Consider the following 7,592-nt stretch of genomic DNA (forward strand, 5'->3'; position numbering starts at 1 on the left):
CCTACGTAAGCCAATGCCATGCCGTAGTTCTTGCCTTTTAGCTCTACACTTCACTGATACATTAAAACAGAGACTCTGTGATGATGTATATCACATAACACAATCCTCCATGAGCATGCATTCAGATTGGTTTGTTTGTGTCTCATTTAAACGTCACTCAGAGGATGAAATAAAAGCTGTATTTTTCATCTTATCCTCCAAAGCTGGCCAAAACAAGTGATAGGCTTACAGTCGTTGAGGATATCTGGTGTATCTAAGTATGTCCAATGATGTTTTGGGAGGAAGCGTGCAGTAAGTTAAGAACAGGTTAAGGCACTAGTTTAGGACTCCCGAGACCTGGCGTCAATTCCCAGCTCTGCCACGGACTCCTAGTGTGACCTGAGGCAAGCTATTTCCCTCCCAAAACACTTTTATAGTCAGAGAAAGGCAAAATCCTACTTCATTTGAGTTTTGCCTTTGACTTCATGGAGCCAGCTCCCACCCACGCATTTCAGAGCTTAAACATTAAATACAGGCTTAAGCACCTTGCTGAATTAGTGCCAGAACTTCCCTGCATTTCAGCTTCCTACACCTAGAAGAGGAACAAAGATCACTTCCCTATTCCCACTCGCTTTGCATGCCTAGGCTGAAGTCTGTTTGGCGTAGGGACCGTGCTTATGTGCTGTCCTGTGCCCCTGATAAACTCCAGCTCAAGCGAGAACCAGGCTTGTCGGAGGCCTCACATTTGGCTGCCTTCATGTGCGCTTGGATGCTGTCATACCTTTCCAGTCTTTTTGCACTGGGAGGGGCTTCCTCTGCTACCAGCAGATAACTGGGAATTAATCATTTGCAGCCCACATTAATAGAGAAAAATCAGTGCCTCTGCTTAGACAAATTGTTAGGTTCCTAGTTAGGAGCTCCCTTACTTGTAAGGCCTCTTCATTTTTTCATGGAGTGGTCTGTTGTGACAGTATACAGCTAAGTTTATATAACTGGCACCTTAGAGCACTCGCCTAAACAGGATATTCCTGTTGGCAAAGGACTGCACATTTGCCTAAACCAACAGTTGTAAGTTTCAGCAACCCTTGACAGGTACAAACAAGGAACCACACTGATGGCTGAGGGGAGGAGGGATTACTATGCTTAACAAGAAATAGACTTTGGCATTTACATGCATATCGTGGATACGCTCTACAAGGTAAACAAATACGGCATAAAAGCATATTTGGCTATTCAAATGAGCTGATTGTTCCTATTATGATGATGTCTCCCGGCATGTATTTAGTAACACTCTAATTGACTTTGCATGCATCAGGAAGAAAACTTTTCACTATCTGTTTCAGGATGGCTCCTGACGACATTTTCTTTCAAGTTTTGTTTATTTATTTCAGGGGAACTGTTTGAAATGAAAATAGATCTTGTTTTCTGCTGACAGGCCAGGCTGCTTGTGCCAGGGCTGATGCTTACTAGGGCACAGGCAGCACGGCCAGGCTGCTGTGAGCAGCGCTGGATGGAAGTCAGGCATTTGCAGGTCCTTCCTCCAGGTCCAGGTCTTCCTCTTGCCCAGACAGCTGATGCGCCAGTGGCAGCTCGGCTCAGCCAGGCGTAGAGCTGTGGCTTCTGAGCTGCCTCCGCTTACAACCTGAATATGCAAAGCAGTAACCAAAGGCAGCCTCGGTGAGACTCGGGTTAATTAAGCCCCAGGTACATATGCATGGCTCCAACCTGACGGTTACAGACAACATTAAGCCGACGAACATGACCAAGGTCCTCCAGGACATCTAGCAAACTACTCACCCTCCACGCTAGGTTTTTGATTTCAGCATTAAATGCGTTGAGCAGTTTGTTTAGCTCTTGTGAAGAGGAAGTTAAAAAGTCCACGGGGGAAGCAGAAAGCAAACAGGTCATTCAATTCAGCAGCCCTCCATGCTGGGGACGTGCCTTAGAACAGCAAATAACATTTTTAGACATCTGATTGATACAATGGTTATTAATGCTTCTCTAGTTATGAGAATAAATTTGTTCTGGTCATATGGCAACTGTTGGCAAGCTGAATCATAACCAGCAAGATAAACACTTGTGGTAAAATAACCTTTGACCCCACATTTAAGCTAAGTGGGTAAAACGAATCTAATCAGTCAATTTATTTGACCCTTATTGCATCTACAAAACTTCTGGGAACTCACACAACCTTTCCCCATGTACTAGTTGTTTAATGTGGTGTGAGGGTTATCTTCATGGAGAAAGTCAGACAGGTAGATGATGTGCAAAGTTTTAAAAATCACGGGGTTTGTAGGCTGCAGGGTAATAGAGACGCCAGGGCTGCGCTTCTGCTGCTGTGTTGCTGCCGTGTCCAGCCAGCCGTGACAGGGACCACCGCAGAGTGGCACCCAAAGGAAAACAGCGAACAGCCCTCCCCCTGCCATGGCAAATCGCTGCATGAACTACCTCACAGAGGTGCACAGCTTGAAATTTAATCAGCTGGTACTAAAGCACACATACAACTCCCTTCCCCCACAGACAGCGGCGTTCTCTACGTAATCATGCCGGCAAAGCTGGGTGAGGTGGTAATCCACAGGCACCCCACAACAAATGGATATCGGAGGCAGATGAACTGAAAACTGTTTTTCAGAGAGTGTTTATGTGGGGGTCAAACTCAGTTTCAGGCCCAGTGTACTCTGATGAGCACACAAAAAATTCAGCCACAGTTTATAGGACTTGAGGACATAGTGACAGCTTGCTTTTTTTGAAACAGACCAATGATCTGGAGGCATAACCCATCTTCATCCACAATCACGGGCGCTTCTTAGAAGCGGAGAGGCTCCTGGTACCTGCCAAAAGGACCCCCCGGTGCCCCAGGCTGCCCTCTGGGCTGAAGCAGTGCCAGAACACCAGCAGTGCTGCCAGCCCCGGCAGGGGCCAAGCAGAGACCCCATACTGCTGCAGCCTCGCCTGCTGCCCCACCGCAGGGCCTGGAAGCTCATTTAACATAAGGGAAAACGCATTGAGAAAGAAAGCAAGGGGGGAGAAAAAAAAAGGTACGAGGGAAGGGGTTAAAAGTCTGTCAGTGTCTAAGAAAGGTCCTCTGAAGCCTTCTCAAGTCACCGCAGCCACCAGCCCAGTTTTAAAAGATGCAGTACACTGGCATTTTTGGAAATGCAGCCCCGACTGCGGCTAGAGCTGTGCACGGTCAGTGGGGCCTTGATTTTGTCTGGGCTTGAAGGCACTGCCATCATATAAATAATCACCAAACATTTCAAAGCCTTTGAAAACATTTTGTTTAATTTAACATTTTAATGCTAGGAATGGGCTAGGGTTTAGGTGTGGTGGTTTCACATATTTTTGGAACCTGTTTATCCATCTTTTATTAAGACTCTGAGAAGGCAGCTCAAAATACTTCAGTGACTCTAGTGATGCTGTAATTTCTGCTTCTTTGTTTTCTGAATATGATTAAGCTAAATTCCTGTCTCCATCTCAAGATGCTTCCTGGAGACACATTTAGAGGCCAGCATCACAAGACTTGGTTTGGTTTGGTTTGATTTCAGTTCAATGGCTGAGCTGGTGAGCAAAGACATGAAAACCTACTTTATAACTGGCATATGTTAGACTTACCCTAACAACCTACATTCCAGCTAAAATTTGTATTTTGTCTTCTTTTGTTTAAGTTGACAAGTGAATAATTGTTAATAAAGTATATAACCTGTCCTCGCAATGCTTGCTGTCATCTCACAACTGACATACTTTAACGGTGGAAAATTGGCAGTGGAAAACTCTGACAGGAAAACTTTCTGCCCGCAACTCATCACAAAGGGCAGGATTTTTCAAAATGTCCTTGGACATGGTTGCCCCATCTGAAGCACTTTGAAGGACTTCAGCATTAAGATTCTTGGGTTTTTTCCTGCCCTGCTGCTTCTTACAAAACAAAACACAAGTGACAGCAGCCCAGCCTAATTGGCCATCTTGGTATCCACAGAACCACGTGCTTTGAAGGGATGTTGCTGTCACCATGTCTCTGACCAGCTGTTGATAACATGGACCAGTAGGAACACTGGGAGGCTTCTTAGTAAAGCGTAAGGGGTAACTTCATGTGTTGTGCAAAATTCTGTGCATATGAAGAAGCAGAATTTAGATCTGGAAAAGTCTTCCTCTATTAAGTAATTTTCCTGACAATATTAGCATAGAACATGAGTATCCAGGCGTTCATCAACCATGGAGCCCACGCTACTGCCCACATCACAGATCTGGCCCTGTTTGTGGCTTCATGACTAGTTATGGACACAAACCACCAAGCAGGTATTTAAGAGCTTTGGCTGTCCTGTGCCTCATTGTTTTACAACAAGTTATCCCAGGTCAGCTGCTGCGTAGATACAGTCTCTCATGCCATAAACATCACAACTTGATTTTCATAAAGTGGTAAATGGCCTTCAAGCGTTATTGTGGATGTTTTTCAACAAAATACTGCACACAGGGTATTACAGAACCACAGAACGGTCAGGGTTTGAAGGGACCTCTGGAGAGGGTCACCTCTCCAGAGCAGGGTCACCTACAGAAGGTTGTACAGGATGGTGTCCAGGCGGGTATTGAATGTCTCCAGAGTCTGAGACTCCACCACCTCTCTGGGCAACTCACAGAAACTTTTCCTCCTGTCTGAGGCAGGATATGTACAAAAATGAGATTCTCGAAAGCCACATTTAAGTATTGCCCTGCTACGAACTAGGACCTTTGATTCCCTAAGACCTTTGGTTCCCTGTCAGCCTATAGGTTTGCCAGTAAAGTCTTTTTTTTTTTTTTTTTTTTTTTTTTTTTCCCCCAAATTGTATCCAACATACTGAAGGGACAAGGCAGCTTGCAGAACTCAAAACTGAGTTGCTGCATCTCAGCTGGTGGGATACTACTGGATCCAGCAGAGATTATTCTGAACAAGACCTGGCACTTGCAATTGCAGAATGAAGTGGAATGCATTTCCAATTCCCTCCATGAAGTACAGTGTTTCTGTCCCTATGCGAGTCACCATAATGAGAATAGACAGTGCGGATGGTCTAAATACCTTTGCACTGCATCTTTATTTTTTAGTTTCCCCTCCCTGGGACAGAGGGGAGGCCCTAAAAGAAGGATCTCCTTTTCTACACCACTGCTTGGAGAAACAAAATCAGGCAGTGACCACAGTGTCCTACGCATCTTTGTGTGCCTCCCTCACTTTGCTCCAAAAAGGCATAAACAATTTAACACACTGGGAGAAGGAGCCCTCAGCACTGCACAGCAGAGATCCTTCTTCACTCAGATTAACAGGGCAGTTTTCAGCTCACCTGGACAGTGCAGATTAACTTCTGCAAGGGCTTCCTCCCTCTGTTGACTTACTTTCCTCCCACTCGCTTGTCTCTTCCTCATCCCCACAGCAGGCAGGCACTTAACTTTTTCATTTGGAGTGAGAGCTGCAAGCTTGGAGAAGAGAACACTACCACCTTCAGAGAGTTGGTGGTAGAGCATCTGGAAATGCACATGAGCTGTCTCCAAGCCTGACTGCAAGAGCTGAAATCCAAACACCCGAGGCTGCTGCTAATTCGCCTCCTTCTGAGACAGGGTGTTTTTAGCTAGCCTCATGCCAACCGTAGCAGATCTCTCTTGATCATTCTATCTTTGTGTTCACATGCACTATCAGATACAATTTAGGGATTTAAAAAAAAAAAAATCCTTTTTTTTTTTTTTAATTTTCTTGCCTGTAAATGCATGAATTTAGTTTGAAGGTTCTGGACTTTACACAGGATATTTAGGGCCAGTCATGAAAAAAGCCTAAGCTAAAATAGTCCAGCAGCAGTCTCACCTCAGCAAAATCAGATTCCTCTTTGCAGAACTCAGTTTTCAACATGCACTTTCATGTTCTGTCCAGCTACTTGTTACTTGTTTACAGTGGTAAACTCTTGACTGCACGGCAGTGCTTTCGCACCAGGAGGTGCTGGTCCGTCGCATGCAAGAAAGGCACACTGACTTTGTGAAGAACCATTCTACATGCTTTTTATTAGCACTAACATTATAAAGAAAAAAGAGAGAACTGTAGATGACATATTACATCCCTTCAGATGCTGGCAACCCTGAGTTGTGCTGCATGTAATGATCCAACCCATGTGCAGCATCCAGTCCACAGAAGGGTCATTTTCATCATTTGAGACATCATAGAGTTTTCTTACAAGAGCTCTGTTCACCATTCCTACTATCAAATGCAGACGATGTTCAAATGAGGTCTTCTTGCTGCACTTTTAGACAAAGGCAGGGCCAGGCAGGTGGTGTAATTGCTAGCACAGAATGGGAGCTCCCGGCAGGGTCCCCCATCAGGTAGGGCTGGGGGGACTGCCACACGGCTGAGGGCTGCCTGCAGCACAGCAGAGCCAGAAGGCCACGCCAGACCTGCAGCCCCACACAGGTCTGTGCCTGCTCTGGGTCACTGTTGTGTGGATCACTAACGCCTCAGTGTGCAGTGATCTCCTGGTCAGCGGTACAGGAGGTACCAAGAGACAGAAGGTCTCTTATTGCATTGAGGCTTCTGGGGCTGTGGCTGTGGAGAAAACTCAGCCTCAGCCACTGCCTGTCACAATTACATAGCATGATTAATGAGGGGAAAGCATCCGAATTTTGTTTTCTTTTCCTGGCTTTGCTAAAACACAGTCTCAGTGGCAAGAGAGCTGCTAAGCTGGCACATCTGCCCTGGAGGCAACCAGAGTGACAGGTGGGTTATCTCGCCTCATGCTCAGGGAACCTCCACCACATGGTTTGAAGGCAAAATGCACCTTATCACCAGAGGGCGATAACCTGTTGATGGGGTGCCGACAGGTGCAGGAGGGCAGGAATGGCTCGGGCACCCCGCAGCTGGCCTTGAAGCATCAGCCCAGCTAGAAATGTGGCTGTTTCAGAGCATGCCTTGCTATTCCAGGAACACGGACCTGCCAGCCAAGAAAGGACGCGCTGTAAGCATCGTCCAGCAATCCAAAAACACTTCTAGACAAGAGCTGTTAGGCTAATATGCCCTAGAGCAGAGGTCTTGCACCAAATTACCACCTCACGCCTGCTGCTGCAGAGATTTCCGCGGAAAACCACAGGAGGGTTGTTAATCAAAGTAAATCGGTGTTAGTCTGCTGGCTGCAGTGGAGCGGCTCCAGCGTGCTTTCCGTGCTGCGGAGCCGCATGCCAGGAGGGGCGGCCTATTTTGGATGCTGCTGTGTGTGCATAATTGGACACGCCTGATCCGGGCAGGCTCGCCAGGACCCTGGTGAGGTTTGCAAATGCATTTGGCAAAGAGCATGCCAGGAAGAGCTGCTGAGCCTAAACGTCCTGGAAGTTTCACCTCTTCTGGGAAATCCTTCTCTGGCGTGGAAACAGCCACCCGGGCAGCCACAGTCAGAGCGCGGTGGGTGGCAAGGATCAGCAAATCTCACACTTGCTTCTTAAGAAATGCTTCAAAAAGATCAAGCCAACAAAATTCCCAAATCCCATGCCATTTGAATCAACAGCTTTTACCTAGAGATAATTTTAGGTGCAGAAACATGACTTTCAGGAGCTGAGTATCTCAGCTCCTGGACAAGACAGTCTGATACTTCTCCTTACTGGCATGACTGGCTGAG

This window comes from Vanellus vanellus (assembly GCF_965231255.1).
Source record: "Vanellus vanellus genome assembly, chromosome: Z".
In the NCBI taxonomy this organism is placed as follows: domain Eukaryota; kingdom Metazoa; phylum Chordata; class Aves; order Charadriiformes; family Charadriidae; genus Vanellus; species Vanellus vanellus.